General features: G+C 38.1%; 1 long non-coding RNA gene across 1 annotated transcript in view; it reads left to right on the top strand.

Annotated features, from left to right (window-relative positions):
* Positions 1 to 6: 6 nt before the first annotated feature.
* The window catches only part of LOC113477385, a 33,151-nt gene continuing 12,564 nt past the window's right edge, over positions 7 to 20,593 (top strand). Inside the window, exon 1 of the long non-coding RNA XR_003397885.1 lies at positions 7 to 147. This is a non-coding gene — a long non-coding RNA (uncharacterized LOC113477385). The remainder of the gene's footprint in view (positions 148 to 20,593) is intronic.

The raw sequence follows: 20,593 nt of genomic DNA, 5'->3' as shown, positions 1-20,593 counted from the left end.
AGCGGGCTTGGCCGCCCGGGGGAGCCGGTCCTCGGGGCCCTCGTCCTCTTTAGCACCCGGCGTCTCCAATTTACCTTCCACCCGTCGTCACCTGCAGCTGCTCAGAACTTCTTACCCTGGAATTACGTCCGGTTAAATCGCGGCAAAGTAAGTTCTAAGGGAAGGTGGAGATCGAACCCACTTGGCGGGGGGCGGAGGGGGGGCTACAAAATTATTCGGAGAATCAGTGGCCGTGAGCTGTGTGACAGCCAAATATTTTCAGGGCTCATCTCTAGGCTTTGCAAACCCACCTTTTTGTTGAGGGGGAAATAACATCTGGGTTAATGCTCGCTCTCTGGTATTCTCTTTGGCCTTGGTCCAACTTCGTGTTATGCAGCATGCAGAGCACTGGAAATGTGGAAATTTGAAGAAGGACCAGCCAAGTGATACCAGAGCCTCCGTGTGCTCTCATGCTAATGGGTGATGGAGCTTTCACACTGTTGAACTCTGTAGGTATGAAGCTTGTAGGCGATTCCTGGCCAGGGGAGGAACACCTGCATGAGGTGAGCCTTTAGAAGTATCAGTTTGACAAACATACCCAAGGTACATAAAGTAGTTTATGGCTGCTTTAACAATGTAAATTGAAACGACAGGGAGGACTAAATACAAAGTGCACGCTGTGTAGGTTCCCTGAGAGAAACACAGATCAAAGAAGTACTGAGCAGTGCAGCGGTGAGGAACAAGTAGGCTGTCAGGGGAAGAACTTAGAGAGGAAATAGGGATCTGAAAATGCAGTGAAGGATAATGGGAAGAACAAATCACAGCACTAGTGCAGGCCTGAATATTAGCCGGCTCCCCTGTGTACAGGTCACTTGCTTCTGTTTGGGTATTTCTGCTGTGCTTGTCAGGGTTGTTAGTATTTCCAATCCATGTTAAAGGGCCTCTCAGAACAGATGCTCATTCTGCTGGGAACTCTGCAAATGCAGTATATAGACCTCTATCCGTTTTGTTCATGTGAACTCTGTAACTAGAAGATTGCTCAGTTCTGAACCAGGGAGAACAGTAGGAGGCAAGTAAGAGTCAGGACTTGAGATTTCAAACCTGAATGGTGCCACATTTCACCTGTACACTTACTAGCTCAGATTTTCATGCCCAGGTCTATAGCGTTCAAGTCTTAAAAGACCAGAGTCATAGAATGAAGGGTAGAAAAAGGGAGATAACATGAATAATGGATGAACAAAATTGCAGAATTATGTTAACTCTGCGATTTTATGAGGAAAAACCCCCTCTTTATGAGGGGATTCATTATGAGGGGATTAGCCACCAACAAAAAAAAATCACAAAATATTTTAGTATGGAAAAAAGCCTGTATTCTCCATTTGTTCTTTAGTTACTGTTGGAGTGGCTGCAGGAAATAAGGTTTTAGTTTTATTTTAGTTTTACTTCTATATATTGCAGTGTTATGGTATTTTATGTGAATTTTATATTTCTGTCATAATCAAAGGAGTCCTAGAATTGTTATGAAGAAGAAACACAAAAACTGCCATGATGACTCATGCCATTAGTATTCTGATATGCTCAGATCAGATGTTACAGAGGAAGGTGCAAGAAATCTTTATGTAATTGTGAACTAATGTGCTTGTATTTTTTCTCTAGCAATAAACAGTTAAAGCTGGCTTCTACCTAATAGATTAGCCTTTATTTATTTATTCGTGTTACTTGTATACTAGGAGTCAGTTCACCTTGTGCTAGGCGTTGTCCAGACAAATAGAAACAGATGGTTCTTGTCCCAGAGATCTTACCTTTTCTCTATATATTAATACCTATTTTGTGTTTTCCTTTTATCTGATTTAATGTAAATGCAGGTGTTCTTATTATGTCTGTAAAAGTGTTATCCTGCTTTGAAATCTGCTAAACTGTAAGCCACAAAAATAGCTTGTGGCAGTAAATTGCATAGATTGGTTAAGCTCTGTGTAAAACAAGCATTTCTTTTCAAGGGTGTCATCTGGACACCGCTGTCATAGAAATACATTCTATTTCACAGTTCTCCCTGTGATGTTTTATTTGTGCTGTACAGGAGAGAGTAAAGGGCCGAGTCCTGTATTAGCACACAGGAGACAGCTCTTGTTACAAGTGCCCATTGCAACCCTTTGGGCTCAGTCTGAGTGAGAAAACTGAAATGTCTTACAGTCTCCTGCCTGGTCTCTTTGACGAATCAGCAACAGTCAGTGAGGTGTGCTGTCAAACTGCTTGTACCATGGATGTTTTACCCTTTGTGTATTGTAAAAGAACATTGTTTATCAACATGTCATCTCAGTGCTGTATGTTATGAAATGCTATGATGGGTCAGTCTTTTGGTATTGTGTCAATTTCTGCATAAGCAATTCACCTCACAAACATTAATATGTTTAAATTTCCTTGCCTAACACTTGTTGATTATTTTTCCTCGATGTAATCCCACCCAGGGTTCTTTTTTGGTCTCATCCTACTTCACATAACAAATATTAGTTGTAGTGACTCCTTGTCTGACAAGAAAAGCCTGTGAAAAGTCCAGTTGTTTGAAGAAGCGAAATAAAAGTTCCAGACCTTTGAATTTAGGCCCTAACATGGCAGTATTGACCCTTGTTTCCAAAGAAAGGCTAATACCTCGCCTCGAACAGATTTTTGTTCCCAAGGTATCTCAGGTAGCTGCTTCCAACCTATTGCCATGATACTCCATCTTGTGAGGAATCCAGCAGAGCAGTTATGGTCTTTTTACTCAGATGTTTATGCAAAATCTTATCTAAGATCCTCTGTTGCATTGCTTGTTGCCCATGGTATTGACTCTCATCAAATTTAGGATACTTTACTGCTACAGAATACAATGCTATAGGGTAGAAGGTTAGAAATGTTCAGCTCCTGTATGTGCTCAGGATGAGGCTTCATTGAGTGTTTAGAAGTACCTATAATTTATCTTTACTGTTCATTGGTGGCAGTCACATTAAAGGCATGCATGGAAGTACTGCGTTATTGCAGCTCTTGGTGCCAAAGGTGTGCTCTGCAGACTGTGAGGTAGACAATAACCCAGACAAATGATGAGCTTTTGTAGCCCTGTATTAAACAGTAGCTTGCCCTTCTCTAGGAAAGCTAAACACCAACAGACTTCTCACAGTGTTGGTTGTGTGCGGTGCCTTTTGTTCTAGCAAGAATGAATGGCTGCATGACAAAATATTTTTAATTGTAATTCCAGTTTATATAATAATCAGAAGCAGTATGAGGATGGAGACCCTGGCTTTCTGTTTCCCTGTTCTTGTACCTTGTATATGCTCTTCTCCTGTTCTGATTTATTGCTTACACATTTTGTTTGGCTTAAATAAGAGATATTAAGTAGGTTTAAATACATACAGCTAGGCTATTGACAGATTATTGAGTTACCACCACACCCACCACAGGAGAGCCACGAAAGGGCCATCTTCGTAAGACCAGAGGAGCAAGCACAGTTGGCACAACAGCAGGCAGGAACCCAAATTAAAGGCTAAGAGGAAAGGAGATCTTGTCCAGCCCCCTTCCAGGGCTGCCCCAGCAGACCCTCAGTCCTAGTGTCCAGGTGTGAAACTCATCACCATAAGCCTTGAGGAGCTGCTCTCCAGGTTACCTCTTGGACTAAGTGGGGTTGCTAGCTGGAGGTGGGGGACACATAAGAGGATGCAGGGCAAGAGCTTTTGGGGATTGCACAGGATTTAATATGGAATGTTCGGGGGAGGAACCAAAGGCAGGACAAAGGAGGGATTTAGGCAATTTGGGCAGTAACAAATGTGGGATAAGGGAATAAAAGTGTTCATCTGTGTGAAGGGTTGGCTGGCCAGGATGCTTCTCTGATGATGTCCTGCACCTGACCAGCAGTCTCTTTACTAAACTTCACCTTCAACTGTTTTCCAGTAAGAGGCTCTTTACTCCCTGTGTGTATGTGGGGGGTCTGTGGTGCAGCAACTGGAGAGAGTATGGGTGAGACTGCAAGCAAAGATCATGCCAGATGAACCAGTGAGTAGGTAAAGTGGGCTGGGGGCCAGGATGGGTTTGGAAGTCTCTGAGGGCCACCTCTGGGTCTGAGAGTGGCTGCTGGTCTGTAGGGGTGAGACAGCAACTGGGGAGACTGGGATCCAGGAACAGCTACTTAAGACATACTGTTTAAGCCCTGCTGCTGGAGGGCTTCACTTTGTAGATATGTATTCCTACACATGGAACCCCATCCTGCTCGGCTGGAGCAGGGAGCGGGGTGAGGCTGGTGGTGCTGTCAGTGTTGGTGTGAGTGCTCTGTGTGTGTCTGTCTGTGATCTGTATGGCCAGTGGTGTACATATGTATGTTTGTGGTGTATACATGTGCTCTGTGTGCTTGTGTCTACTGGGAATACATGTTCAGCCTCACTACTGGTTGGACCTGGGAGCATGGAGTGGCAGCATTGCCTCTTATCGTGCTGCCACATTAGGTATATTTTCCACTAACACAAATCCTTAGAGAAAAGCACATACCACACCACTGTTACTTTAGTTCTGCTTTCCTTTTTTTATTTTCTGTCTCTTTGTATTCCGTATCAAACTCAGTAACCAAGGACTAGGTCAGCACAAATGCATTTTAGGATGATTTGAAATGAAACTGAGTGGGATCACGTGCCTGTAGCCAGTCTTTTCTGATATCTCCTCCCTGGATAAAATTGCTTTGTGCATGAACACAACGGTAGTGTCTTAGCTTCTTTCTTGTCACTGTCAAGGCTGTTGGTCATGTTGCAAATGCACATCACTCACATGGATGATGATCTTCTGACTGAGAAGCATAGAGGGAAGCATAAAATTGAGGATCTATTTTGACAGTGATGGTTCCCTAGGGGAAACACCATCATCCATCAATAAACACCCAAACACTTTCTTTTCTACCTGAAAAATTCTTTCAATGTTCTCATATATATCATGCCTCTGTCTGAACTTTATGAAAAATTTTCCTCTGCTCCACACTGTCCACAGTTCTTAATCAGCTTCTATGGGAAAAGTGCATGTCAGTGATTGACATGCTTCCCCCAGTGTTGGTTCACCTTTACCAATATAATGAACATAAAATAATGGGCTAAGATTGTCTGTGCAGCTAACAGGCCATAAGGTGACTGTTTTATGAAGCATTATCTGGTGGTCATCTCCAAGACTCTTGACAAAATTAGGAAAAAAAAAAAACAGTAGGGATGTCAGTTTCAATCTTGGGGTATCTGGTCTAGGGCATTTTAAGAACATAAAAACAATCCCACCAGATCAGACCAAAGATTCACATAGCCCTAAATCCTGTTCCTCAGCAATTTAGTCCAGTGGTAGATGCCATGCTTAACAATGCAAGAGGTACTTGTTGATGCCTATATGCTGCAAAGTGCCCGAGGTCAATACCTCATGGTATATCAAAGAGTTATTCTTACTCCCCAGAATCCCCTCCTACTTTCCACTGATTTGCAACTCAGGGACTTCCAATCTATTTTTGTGTTAGAGAAATAATTTTGTCAGGTAGAATTGCATTTCCTAAACTTTCCTAAACTCCAAACTCTTCACAGTTTGAGACCAGATGCATTACAGAAATCCTATTCTTGTTGGGACATGTATAAGCTGCTTGTGAAATCTATTCATTCCATTTCATAACCAATTTATTTATAATTAATAGAAGCTCCTAACATCAAATCACCTTCGAATTTGAACTTGTTTTCCAGGTCATCGATTCCATTTCTGAGCATTTTACTTCCTTTAGTGTTTGTAGAATGGAGTCATCATTGATTATTTTCATGTTGTTAAAATGTGCTCTTGTGGTCTAGAATCAAAGCTTTCACAGATTAAGTTCCCACTAATAGTTGTTCCTACTACTGTCATTATAAGCTCATATATTAAAGCTGTTTGCCCTTCCTCGCACCACTTTCAGAAATGCCAGGACATAGAGAAAAATAGGTCGGAATTTAAACAGATTAAAATATGAAGAAAGGCTTGTATAAATAGCTATTTTTATGTGTCAAACAACCAGTAACCACATTAAAAAAAAAACCCAAACCTTATATCTAGGAAGATTTTACATTGTCATAATAATAAAAGTCAGTTCCACAAATTACAAAAGGGTATAATAAAAAAAAATCATATCAAAGGTATTTTTTTTATTCTGCATTATCAGAGCTGTCAAACATTGATTCTATAAATCTTGTAGTATAACCCCTGTGCTTTTAACTCTGTCAATCAATCAATATAACCCTTTTAATGTGCTTTTACTGCAAATCGCACCTAACAAAAAGACTTGACAAAATACATATTTCTCTATTTTTTATTGATTTGATCTGTGCATTTGACCTAACTTTGCCTATACTAATTTCCACTGTTTCTCTAGTGCAAGCTCATCAGTTGTTTTTCTGAAGAAAATGAAACACACTGTCACTGATGGAAAACTTAAAAAAAACCCCGACAGTGTCATAAAGGCTTTATTTGATAATGTAGAATATAAAATAGTAAAAGAATGTAAATTCTCATATTAAATTATTCTACTTTTTTCGGGGGTTTTTTGCAAGGTTGATTTTTAACCTGTATGTTTTTTTCAGCAGTAAAGCATAGGACTTTCAGCAGTGGTTGATTTTTAACATTATTTGATCTCAGGGAATGGATCTTCGTTTTAAAAACTAAGACAGACCTACTTGCAGTATGACATTTGCTACAAAGTATAAGACTATTGAAGAGGTATATGTACCTTTTCAGTGACACACTTTATAATGTGCTAGATGATATTGAGGTATGTTGTCTTTTTAATTTTTAGTGATGAATATATATTTCTAAATAAAATAAGCATCAGTTCAATTAATCACTGAACTACCTTTTAAAGTAAAATATCATGAAATGTATTGTCTTTTTATATTTTGCATGATGCAATACTTTCCTAATGCTCATGAAATGAGATTGATCTGGTTTTCTTTCTCACATAATTCCATATAACAATAGCAAAAAACCCATTGGGAATGGGTTTTAATGTGAGAACTGCCCTTCCTCATTAATACAATTTATGAGCTTCAGATTCATTCAGTATAATTACACTAAATTAAGACAATATTAATACTACTGTGCTTGTCGTATTTATTTATATATGGGGTGGGGGTGTTTCTTTGCTATTATTTTATGCTACCTTGAAAATTTCAGTTTCACTTCCATGCATAAAATATAAAAAATCACGCCACCTCAATTGCAAGAAATGATGTTGAGTGCGAATAATAAATTTTTGTAACAACCATAACATAGGAATTTAAGAGACTCCATCTTCCATCATTTCACAGACCCTGTACATCCCGAGCTCAGATTCATCCTCACTCTCCACATACCTTTCTGAGTAATCAAAAACCTGTATGGTAAGGCACATATTAGTATTCACCCTGCTTGTATAGCAAACATGGTCTTAACTGTAACATTTTTTTTTAAATTTGGGTTTCATGACTTTGCAAATACAGTAATTATTCAACATGCTGTATTACAATAATTTTAAACTGTTTTCCAAAGGAAAAAAAAAAAAAAAGTGCTCTACTTGCCTCTTTCTCTTCATTCCCTTGTTACATTTTGTCTCATCCAACCTCAGTGTAACATTCTCAAGCACTACAGAAACCTCAGCTCCCCCACGCTGACCTAACTGAAGCTAACAAAATTATTAATAGCAGTATTATTTTATTAAAAAAGAAATAATGTTTTCCTTTTATGATTGGAAAATACAGGCTTCTGAGGGTACTCAGTGGTCAGATGATGTCACATTGCAGAGTCTGGAATTATATGAAGTGAATTCCTCCACAATTTTGTTTGGACATACGGATCTATTTCTAATTCTATTATCCTGTAATAATGGTCTGTTCTTCTGATTTTCAAGCTACTTCTCAGATTCCATGGATCCATGTGCAGGTCAAAAAGTTTCACATGAAGTTTTAAAAAATATCCTATCTTATGAAACTTTCTCATAAAGTCAGAAAGGAAAGTGGCCATTTTCCATCAAGAAATTTAACAGTAGGCATTCCTCTGGCTTCTTTTAGATATTAATTCTGAGGAAAAGAGAGTATTACAGTTACTGTTATCAACTCAGTTTATTATTTCACTTAGAATTTATAGAAACTTCATAATTTTCTTTAACCTAGCAATATTTTTTTAATTAGTATCCTTAAAAGGTTTTATTATAGTATTTTATTCTACATCCTAATTCACACCATTCTTATCAGCATTTGAATATGTAATTTGCTTATAGCCTAAAAAGGAGAAATAAGAAATACCTGGATTATTATATCTCTGTGTCTTCTGATATACACCTAGCAATACTGTTTGCTGCTAAAAACCCAAATCTCCCAAGTGTTATTATTAAAACAGCTTGTTTGAGAAGATAGCATTTGATAGCTATCAGTCATATTTACTCCAAAAAATGTAGTCTTTAGGAAATGAGATTCATAGAAAATGAATGTTCGAAACAAAGGCACATGAACACAGAAGTGACCTGATTGCACAATATTATGAGCATATTTTTCAGAAAGGCATTTCGATGGAGTATTTATCTTTAAGTTGAAAGTATTTGCAGTCAAGACGATTATGTTTTGTTTTTAATGTCAGCCAAGAAGATGGCCAACAAAATAGAAGCAAAGCTAGTTGCCCTTAGAACCAACATAACTGACCACTGTTAGTAATTTTCTCTCTTACAATATCTTCAAACTAGTCTATCTTCAATAACTTCAGTGTTCTTATTTCTTATTTCATAATTAGAAAAAAGCTTAGGGTCTATAGCTTTCATGACCATAGTAAAGAGCTCATAAACTAATTGGAGGGATTAATATTTTCATCTGTTTCAAATGTTGCATATTATTTTTAACAAAAGCAAAACTCTAATCAGACAACATAACAGAAGTTCCTCTTTTTTAGGGCTTGAAGCATACATGGAATTTTTTATGAGCAGAAGAGGAACAGATATCAAGTTGTGGTAATTCCAGTTAAGTAGAAATATAATTAGCAAATTAAGATAGGTCAGAAACTTCCAAGTCTGTCATAAAAGGCAAATAAACATTTTATAGAGGTAATTATTCCTTTCTGTTATCCTTTCCTAAGAAAAGTCAAAGTAAGCAACTGTAGATAGAGTAGGTTTGGAGAAGTTAATGCAGTGTGTGGGGGTTCTCTCTTTGCCATGTTTTAGGGAGAATTTCAGTCAAAGTCAGTGATTTTGGTGCTTGACAGATCCAGTATTTATCATTCCTACAAAAAAGGGAAGATCTAAGTGATACAGAATTCTGCCACCCTGGTGGCACAGTGTTTTTCTGTGCTGAGGTATGGAGTAGGTGATGGCTTCTTTCACAACCCTGAAGGGAAATTAGCTCAAAGATTATCTGTTTACCCTGTGTACTCATATCAAAGACAGCACACTTTGGGGTGGGGGGAAGAAAAAAACAAACAAACAAACAACCTGTTCTCATTTAGTTAAAGAAAAAAATGGTTCCTGCTGGAAAAACAGCTGCTAAAAATATATGCACATCTGTATGCATATATATGTATGTATCTATGCACATGTACTTTGATTAATACCTTCTGAGTGTGAAAGGTTAGTTATCTTGCATTGTAATTGTTTCCCCACATGGATGATACCAATTGTTTCATGAAGTCATTGAAAAAAATGCCAGTTTCAAGAAATGGATAAAGTGTGACAATTGATTTTCTGAAACATTTGTCTCACAGTTACACGACACATTCTTATCAGTATCGGGAACTTGTTAGACAAGAGGCAAAGCTCATGATACTGACTGTGTTGTGAATGCATTTGTTTGCACAAGTCGGATCCACAAACTGACACTTACTTGGTGTATTCTTGAATGCAGAAGAAAAACAGTAATCACTTCCTGAAAGCTGCGATCTGGTAGGTAGGCTGCTTATTACAAATATTTTTGATATGTTCATGAAAACAAGACATTTTATTGATAGAAGCCCCTCCAAACTCAGCTATAGTTGCCTTTACAGCTGATAATGAAACTGCTAACAGAGCTGGTAGAAATAACTTGATATGTTATTTGATTAAACTGGTATAGTAAATAACTCAAACAGAAGTCACCAATGTTACACATCTTCAAGGATACATAGATGAGACATGGGAAAGCCTCCAATAGCCACATTGCCATTTATGAGCACTGCAGTGGTTTTATAGTGCAGGGGTGCATCTACTGTGGAGCACGAAAAAAACATTAGTGAAGAGAAAAAACCAGCAAGGATCTGGGGAGATGCATTTGTAGGAAGAGAAAGAGGTTGTTTACCTGGTGCAATTTGGGAGACTAGTGTGAGCACTCAGAAGTGACTCAAAGTCAGTTTGAGCTAAGGATCTATGAAACCAAGGCAGTGCAGAGGAGACAAAACAGACAAACCAAATAATATATACAAGTTTAGAAATAGAAAGAAATGTAATTAAAAAAATATGTCCTTGATAATGAAGGAAGAGAATTAGAAGTTGATTTTCTTTCCCCATGAAAGACTGGAGGAAGAAACTGGATAAAATTGAAAATATGAAGAAAACTATATGGAAAAAGTATCTGGAGACTCTTCTGGGAGAGCTCTGTACATTAACCACAAAATACATAAATGAATGCAATACTTTACCGAGAACATAATCTCTTGATTCAGGATCATCAAAACGTAAAAAACCCTTTTTAATTATTTCATTTTTTCTGCATTTGCCTTCTTTTGAATTTGATTTCATGCTTGACTAATGTTTAAGAATGCCTATCTGTAGATATCAAAATATCTTAACAGACTCTAATGCCACAAGTGAAAGCATGTAGCATGGGTCAGCGATTAAGGTAAAACCCAAGAAAAGTGGGCCAGAATTGTGCTTTTAACTTTACAACCAAAAATTAGTCACATTTCTCAAAAGGCAAAATAGATATGCAGAACTGGGTATTCCTGTATGAAAGTGTCTTGAAATTACGGTTGATTTACAGTTGAATGTAGCTGGGGAGAGAACAAAAAGCAAATTGTAGAGTTTTCTATAAAATGTATGCTACAAAAATAGAAGACAGGTAAACTATTCACATTCTCAGAGCTACTTTGTATGTTCTACAGCTTAGTAAGAAGAACAATAATTTCCAGACTGGTTTTGGATCTGCAGTTTTTGTGGGAAAACTACTGCTCTGAAAGAATTCCAGTGTGTTTTGTTGTAGTCTGTGTGAGTCATGTGCTAGTCATTAACATCAGAGTCTGTCCACTGTAAACCCATCATTATTGTGTAGGCCAAGGTTAAAAAGAAAATGGCTGGTTTATGATTTCACTCACTCTCCTAGTTCTATCTCAATTCTTGTAACCAGAAAAAAAGTGCTTGAGAACTGACAATTCTTTGCAATTTCCAAAACCTCAGTTCAACATCTATTAGACAGCATCTCTTTGAACACGCTCTTGGCTAAAATACTATGTTTGCACCTGGCAGCTCTCACAAAAGTTTAAAGAAAAGAAGGAAGTGTAGCTACAAAATAGTACATGCACAGCTCTAACTTTCAGCACAGAAAATTTCATTTCCCTGTCTCTGCAGAAGGTCTTAGAGATTCAGAAACTTCATTTACAAAGAGGATCACATACTCTTTATATTATTTACTGTTTTAGACTGATGAGAAACAAAATCGAACCAGAAAAAGAGTGACATGCCCATGAAAGAGCACAAGGCTGTATCTTTTGCTTGAGAAAACCTATTTTTCATGTGCCATCAACATGGGCTCTTTCACTTGACTTGCTCTGTATTTTTCACAGAGCTCTAACAACTACTTTAATGTCAACGTTCATTTAAGGCCAGCATAAAACCATCTGTCTCTTCCCATAGATTTTTAAATCCCTAAATGACCTCTAGATAGTTTTTAGAAGTTTTTTTCTTTTCTCTGTAGTGTCTTTGGAATCACCAACCCGATGCCTTAAAGTATCCCCCTCTTCTTATTACTGAGGCCTTCCAATTAACCGGTGACTAGAAATATGGTGTCTTGTGCATTAATTTTAATTACTATTGTGGGAACTCATTCTCAGCAGGATCTCTGTGATTCAAAACCTACATCTTTTAAGAAGACGGTTCCCTTTTGAAACTGTAAGCATGTAGGTAACATAGCCCCATCCCTTTATCAGATGTTCAGAAAGGTTGTGTTTTTTTAAACATCAAACCACTCCCAGTTTTGTATTCAATTTGCAAATCATATTTTGGTAGGTGGGAAAAATGATCTGTTTGTGAAGCTGCTTTTGGCTATGGCAGGAAGTCATTAATGGGAAGTTTCAGTAAGGGCTGGCATCCTATAAATAACTATTTCCATGAGCATCAAAACTTAATGAAGCCTATGGATTTGTCTTGTGGTTGGATTCCCAGCTGCTTAATAACCTGCTGCCTCTCACTACAGCTTTTCCTTTGTCTGGAGCATTCATAATGTCCCTGTCATGTGGTTTCTCTGGTGTCTAATAAAGGCTAAGTTCAAACTGCAATCTTTCCTCAGTGAAGAGACTAATACTGTGTCTCCTCTCTATAGAAATACCTGGTTTCACAAAACATATATAAAAACTTGATATCTTTGAGACAAATGCCTCTCTGTTACAGTTAGCTGAGACTGGCCAGCAGTTTCAGAAGTTACTAGATTAGGAATCAGCAGAGAGCACAAAACATGGATGATATTTACTTAAGAAACCAGGTTCAGTGTTCTGTTACTTAAGAAACTGAGGCTACAGTCTTCATGTCTATTTGTTTATGCATGTCTATCAGTTTTTGCTAGTGAGGAATAAGTTAGCAGCCTCTGAGTTTGACTATACAATGGCAAGAGGTATTGGTAACCTTCTTGAACTACCTATTGCCATTTCCCATGAAACAGACTCCTTAATTACCCTTTAGTGTCATAAATTCCCTTAAATTTTCTGTTCCTGACATCTTGCAGTACTGGCTGCCTGGCAGAACTGTGCCCTGAGATTGCTCGTGCAGGCAAACTAGGTTAGGCACAAGTTTTTCTACAGCAATTGCTTTTCTCATGACTACTTACACCCCTTCTCTGTTGGAAGAGTTATCAATAAAGACCAATACCTCAGAGAATATCTACATATATTGTGGCATTTGTTAATTCTAGCATGCTAATTCTATTATCATGTATTGACATTTGTGTTTATTCAGCTTTGGCCCAGTAATCATGTTGTTACCCCAATTTTTATGTGAGTCTTTTCAGGTGGTGTCTCTTAGATCAAAGCCAACCTCTACACAAACTTTGCTACTCTACGTCAGAAACAATCTGTGGCACTTTGTGGTGAAACACCTCATGCCAAATAAAACAAATATGGCAGTGCATGGCGAAAATCTTATAAAACAGGTATTTGTGTATGCTAATATGCACTCTGTTTTGCTAACAGAATCTGACAGAACCCTGCAGATACAAAAAGAAGAGAAAAATATTGGCATAATTTAATCTAGAATTTCTACCTGTATAAACAGTAGAAAGTATTCCCTTGTGTATATCTACTTATTTTTTGCTATGTGAAGCATTACTTCTCTGACACGTTTCATCTCTTCTTTAAACGTGAAAAGTTATTCCTTCTATTTGTCCCATCGCTCTCTGAGGAAAAAGCATTTCAAGCATTATTTTAGCATATGCTTTACCATGGCCTTTTGCTGGGGTCACAAACTCTGGTCCAGCATGACCTCTTCTGCTCTGCTCTGCAAAGAGCTTCCTTTTGCCTTAGAATATATCCTTAAACTCTTTCCCAGTTGTTCTGATCTCCTGAACTTCAACTGAGATCAGCCTCTTGATGAGAACAGAACTCGCTATGATTTTAAAGTTAGTAATGTGTACTATGGAGACAGAGGTTGAGGCTTAAAGTAGTTTCTTTAACTGCTGATAGTCTTTCCCGCCGTGCTTCATTACTTCTGGGGGCACTAAATGGTCTTGTACATCTTTATCCTCTTTACTGTCAGGTCTCCATCTTCTACTGTAAGTACTGGCTTTTGCTATGATGGCAATTTTTTTCTGAACTGAAGGTGTTGTTGTCATTCTGTTTCACTGTATGCATACCAGCATGCTCTGCTAGTACTTGCAAATTCTTGTGAAATGATACAGTTCAGTGAAGTTCCTCTGTCTTATGTTATGACTAACAAGCCAAGCTTAAATTGTGTTATTTACCACGGCATGTGCTGGTTTTCTGCAGGTTTATTTTGATGACCATGTGTCTTCCCGCCTCAAGCTTCTTTTAGCAGAGCTGCATAATCTGAGCATTGTCTATTCTCCTCGTCTGTTGTTCTGGACAAAATAAGATCTTGTTAGCAAACTCTGGTTATTTTGTCATGGACTAATTTTAGCCTGCCTGTTGCACTTGTGGTTTCATGCATGCTCTCTCTCAGACTTTCATCCCATGTCCTCATTATAATTTGGTCTTTTATTAGGTCTTGAATTGCCTCCCCAAATCATCAGTTTGTCTCTTCTCCTTTTAATTGCAGACTCCTTTTTTCTAAAGTCTTTCTGTACTCTCTGGTGGATATTTACATACCTTATTTTGATGACTAAGTTAGAAGGCTCATGTCCTACAGCTTCCTACACAGCCAGTGAAGAGACAGAGGAATTCCTTATGAGGACAGCTGCAGCATTTAAACTGGGCTCTGGACTAATCTGGAGGAGCCTCCCACTTCCAGCCCTTCCCTTCCTCTTTCCATTAATAATCTACAAAGACTATTCCTCTAATTTAGCTACCTAATTTATAAGACTAAATGTAGGCAGTCTGAGTACTCCTAAATGCTCAATAATGTATTTTTCATGTGCTTTATTTCTAGATGCCATAATGTTACATTTATATAAAGTTTTATAGTTAGCTTTTTCTGCTTGAGCTAACTGAAGGGTATTGAAATTGTGCAATACTGTTACCCAAAATAAAGCTCCCTTCTGACCAATCATCCTGGTTTCGCTGGCATCCACTGATCTAGCCTTCCCCAGTTGTCCTCTGCACTGTACCTCTCCTGCAGAGCTTTTAACCGCTCCATCCCTTTACTGAGGTTATTTTCTTCATTTGTACCACTACTCCTTATATCATATCCCATAATTCAAAATCATTCACAGCCAGATATCTGACAGAGCCGTGCTTCATTTGGGATCTGACTCTGACTGATCAGCACTGTCTGCCGTAAGTCTCTGAATAATCTCAGTGTCCACTTGCAGCTGGCTCATGCCCCAGCTTCTTAAAAAATATTCAGAAGCTGTGCTTTTCCAAAACATTGGTATTATAAATCCAAATATATTCTTCAGAACAAATCTAAAGAAAGATCCAGAACACAGAAGTCATAGCCTTTGAAGCCTGTTCCAAGCCCGACATGCCGGTTTCTGATGGCATTAGTCTACATTCAGCCATAACTAATAACCATAATCAAAGAGAAACAGTATCTCAGGGTGAGCTCTGCAAAGCAGATTCCTAAAGCACTTTAGCCAGATGGCTGTGTTAATCCATGAAGACTAATTTACAAAACAAGACAAAAATGTTCCAATGTTAAGAAACAAACTGTAAATAGGAGTACTAAAACAGTGTATAATTTTATTGAAAGTTATGTATATATAGTTCCATTAAATTATTTCCTGTGCTCTACAAGATGTAGAAATGATGCCTGTTTACTCTAGCATTACATGTGCAATTCTAGTTTTTGAAGATTTGAATCATTCATACTCATGGCAAACAATTATTGAACAGGAAGTGAGGGATTTTGAATGTAGAGTTTCGTGCTTACATTTTGCAGAGAATTTATTGAAGAAAATAAGATTTTATTTTAAACCTTTTTAGTTAGCATTTCAACAAATCTGTGAGGATTTTTCGAATTTGAATAATTTGCTAGGAATCTGATGCACTGTACAACATAGAGATTTAAAAGTACCTGATACTATTGGTCTTTGTTATTTAAGTACAACAATATTTAGGCATGTTCAGCATGGATTGGAGTCCTAATGCTTTAGGCACTTTAACAGATGGGAGAAAATGTTTCCATTTTCATATTTGTACAATAGGTATGATTGAGTACTCTATAACAAGAACTGCTTTCATCATGCATTGAAATGGGTCGGCATCAGTCTAAGAACAGAAGGTATTTTAAATGGGTATCACTGACCTGTCAAATTCATCCATTTAAAAGAGAAACTTATTCTTGAGTCATGGATACCTATAAAAACGTACAACATAGTATCAAAGTCCCATATTTGGGACTTAGATAAAGTTTGAGGTAAAGCTTCTCGCTGTTTCTACTCCTGGAGAGTGCAAAGTGCTTTTACTGATGGTATAATTTTGAAACAGATTCCAAGTTCTTCAGCTATGTTGATGTGATCTGGGTTGTTGCTGTTTGTTAACCAGCAGATTCATTGGTATTTTATGCTATCATGGCTCTAAATAAATATTAATATGGGCTATGTCTGTAGATGGATACATCTCAATGTGAAAGGACAGAGTGCTGATAATGAGAAAATAGATCTGAAGGATAAACAAGGATTTTATCTTCAGTGGTATTGATAGGCTGAAGTGGCTTTCACCCCTTCACCAGAATTAAGTAAAGGTTCATTATGATAATTAAAAGAATACAACCACGTAGGAGATTATATAATAGAGGAAAATATATCACCAAATCTGGCATGCTGTAACTCCATGCCCACAGGTCCAAACAGTAGCAAGGACAGACTGTGCTGATCGACCGCAGGGCATCACCAGACAAGCATCCTGGCCAGGCCCTGCTTTCCCTAGGGCATCCTTTGGAAGCTTTAATGCTGTTAACTGGAGGATTTTGTACACTGATCATAATTATAATTATCTATGATCCCTACACTGGTCTTAGAGAGGATCACCCTTATACCCTCTTCCTTTAGAATAGCCATGCAAGGTTGAACTGGAGTCTGCAATGCATTATAGTTCATGCAGGAATCTCTGTGGAATGAATAGAGTGATATAGAGACCCTCCCAAAAATAATTAAGGAAAGCTTGATGGGGGCAAGAAAAAATTCAGCTTGAGGTAAGAAATTGCTGGACCACATCTGTGGATTATGCATCAAACTGAAGGGAACACAGAGTGAGCAGTAGATAAGTAACTTGGATTATCTCAAGGGATGATAGTTTGTATGGTATCTTGCCAGGATTTTAGACTTAAGACAGTTACTCATCTTGTCTGCAACATGACACCAGGATTGAAAGCTACATTTGAGTTTCAAAAAGGCTTTACACTGCTTGAAAGGACTGTTCACAAACAATTCCAAGTGCCTCCAGGCAGTTCTCTTGCTTATATAATGTACATAAAAATAAGAAAATTAAATAGAACTTCTTAATAAGACATTCATCTGAATAAATCTGTAGTTGTCTTGAATTAAAAGTGTTTATGGGGTCCTGAATACAATACTTCATCTTCACAAACCATGAGACAGAGAGAGAGTTTGACAAGCAATTAGGAATCTCAAGATAGAAAGCACTATCAAAGTCCAAGGTATTCTTATTATTAATCATTGTGTAGCTCCCCACTACTGTAAATCAACATCAGTACGTTGAAGTCAATGGAGTAATTGAAGCAACATTGATTTTCTACAAGCTGCAAAGCTGACCCAAAGCATTTCAGTTTTATTCAGCTTTCTTTAAAGAAATAGTTGTATTTTCTCCTCCCCTTTTTTTGTAAGTCAAAGAAAGTAAATACCAAAGCTAGCATTAACTGTTTAGAGTTGAGCACATGAAATGATTAAGAATGCATATTAAGATGTATTTTCAGCCTTTCCTCTATATAATGTTTCTATTTCTGTTTCTGAACCAGATTGTAATTTCAGTTATGGCAATGTAGTTATGGAGCACTGCTAATGAAATACAGTGCTATTACTGAGATAAACATCTGACTGATAGTATTTTACATTCACTCCAGTGATAAATTTACATTGTAGCAATTTTGCATATGGGAAAAGTTTGCCCGAATATATTACAAAGATATTTTTGTAGTCATAGAATGGTTTGAGTTGGAAGGGACATTATCTAGTTCCAACCCCCCCTGCCATGGGCAGGGACACCTTCCACTAGCCCAGGTTGCTCAAAGCCCTGTCCAGCCTGGCCTTGAACACTGCCAGGGAGGGGGCAGCCACAACTTCTCTGAGCAACCTGTTCCAGTGTATCACCACCCTCGCAGAAAATAATTTCTTCCTTATGTCTAACTTAAATCTACTCTCTTTCAGTTTAAAACCATTACCCCTTGTCCTATCACTACACTCCCTGACAGAGTCCCTCCCCATCTTTCCTGTAGGCCCCCTTTAAGTACTGTAAGGCTGCTACATCTGCATTTATTTGTCATCAGAGTGAAAAATAGATGCAATGGATTAATAAGAGCAAGGGAAGTTTCTACATACACCCAATAAAGTATATGCTTGTTGAAAGTAAACTTTTGTGTGTTGATTGTTCACCATTAAATATAGAGGATATGTCAGATAACACTGGGGTAAAAAACATTTACCCGAATGTTTTGGATTACCTGAATTTAAGTTACTTATTTTGAGCTATCACATTTCCAAAAGCTAAGATGATAGAGCAGGGGAGAAAGAACATCCCTGTAGCAGCACTAGAAGGGGTGGGTGGGGAACAATGCTGTTCATGTTTGTACTTCAATACTTGTACCAGCTTTACAAGGTGGTAAGGATATAGATTGCCTTTAAGTAACCCCAGTCACTTTTGAGCTACAGTATGCTGTGCTCCCCACTCCTCCCATCACACCCCCTTCCCCTAGAGTACTCCTCCTTCCATGCCACAAGTCCTCACTCTTTTGCCCCAAGTCTGCACACCCCAGTCTGTTATTGCAAGCCTCCTCTTTTCCTGTCTTTTCTCACAAACACGTGCTACTATTCCTGACTCTCCACAACATGCTACCAACCCACCTCCTTTCTGCTCCAGCACTTCCCAGTCAGCTGCTGTTTCTGCTGTTTTTCTCCTTGCTACCTGTGCTCCCATGGCTACCAGCACACGCTTGAGTCCCCTCCTGATTTCAGTGCCTTGCCTACAAAATCTTGCTTGTAGCAGATGAAAAAAATCCAGGTACAAGTTGCATTTACCAAAAATCCACTTGAATGGGACTCTTGAGGAAAAAAAAAAAAAAAAAAAAAAAAAAAAGCCCACAAATGTATCATGGCCCTACTAATTTATCAAAATTAGCATTGTATTAATACAATATTTGTTTGAACTTGGTGTAAAATAAATGCAGATTCTGTTATGCAACATTTCACATTGTGGAGAATACAGTGTACCATGAATTTATCACATCTGACATGGAACAACCTTAAGCAATAGGTCAGAATGAAAGCACTTTTTTGAGTCTTACTCACAGTCAGACCTAATTACCCCATAGAAAATATCCAGTTTTGAAAGAATGGGCCAGATTTTGAAGCCTGTAAAGCAGTTACTTACGAATCTGTAGACGGTACTTCACCAGATCTATATTTACCCAAGCCTTGTCAAGCTGCCTTCAAACAGCTGTTGTAAACAACTCTTCAGTCATATCATTTTATTGCTAAAATAAATTAACTGAGGAGGAGACAAAGAATGCAGAGCAGAACAGAAAAGGTCAGTGTTACTCTCTACAGTGACAATAAAACACGCTAAAGCGGGGGCATCAAAACAGAGGTGGGAGGGGGGGACTGGAAGGAAGTTACCACAGTAACTATCTTGCAGTAGCATGTAATTCAGAAAGCAGCAATGCATGAAGAGGAGAAAGGGTGATTCACCCGAGAAATCAACACCACTTGGTTCTGCAGCACCTCTTATTTCAGGGATCTGAAAGGATCCATCTATGCTGCAACCTCAGTGCTGCCCTTGGTACTGCGCTTGCATTCTCTGCGAGCAGCAAGTCTGAAAAAAAAGGACCTCAGGTCTGATCAGCTGCCATGGAAATACAGCCAAAAAGTATTATACACCAACTCTCAGTATCTTTTTCAGAGAGGAATTGTATTTTTACCCCAATTTCATTGAAAGAAAACTAAGGCACAGATAGATTAACTGCCTTTCCTGAACTCAAAATACAAATCAGCAACTAAGTTTTCATTAAATTCCATATACTTTCTCAATTGTATACCCTCACTATTCAGAAATGACCTGTAAAAAACTATATTGCCTCAGAGTTTCCCTGAATTAGCCAAAGAGCAGCAGCAGTTGTGTTGCAGCAGAAGCCATTTATGTCTCTCCATTCCACTCTCCTGTCACACGTTTCCCATGACTAAGCTGCCTAAGTAGGAACTTTGTACGTTTTAAAATCACATTTCTAAAATGAATAACTGCAATTTGTAAAACTGTATTTCTGTATTAGACTATCACACTGTATATCTCAAACATAATGTCTGCTGACACTTGTGCATTTCATATATACAAGGGTATCAGACATAGTAAGTAAAGAGAGCTACGGGAGTAATTGGTAACATCAACTTTCAAGTAGATTGGCTGAATTTGACAAATCACAAGAGAATTTCATTTTTTGGATCAGCAAGCTGGTAAGCCTAACAAGTGCAGATTCTATTACTTCCATGCCTGGCTCTCACAAAGACTGAAACGAGCCGAAGAAGAGATACACGATAGATACATCATCAGAGCTTGCTGTGCCGCTGATTAGGAG

The sequence above is a fragment of the Athene cunicularia genome, assembly GCF_003259725.1.
Source record: "Athene cunicularia isolate RWA chromosome 2 unlocalized genomic scaffold, athCun1 chr2_part1, whole genome shotgun sequence".
NCBI lineage: Eukaryota > Metazoa > Chordata > Aves > Strigiformes > Strigidae > Athene > Athene cunicularia.
The sequence above is the reverse complement of the archived record's forward strand: the minus strand, read 5'-3'. Positions and strand labels throughout refer to the sequence as shown.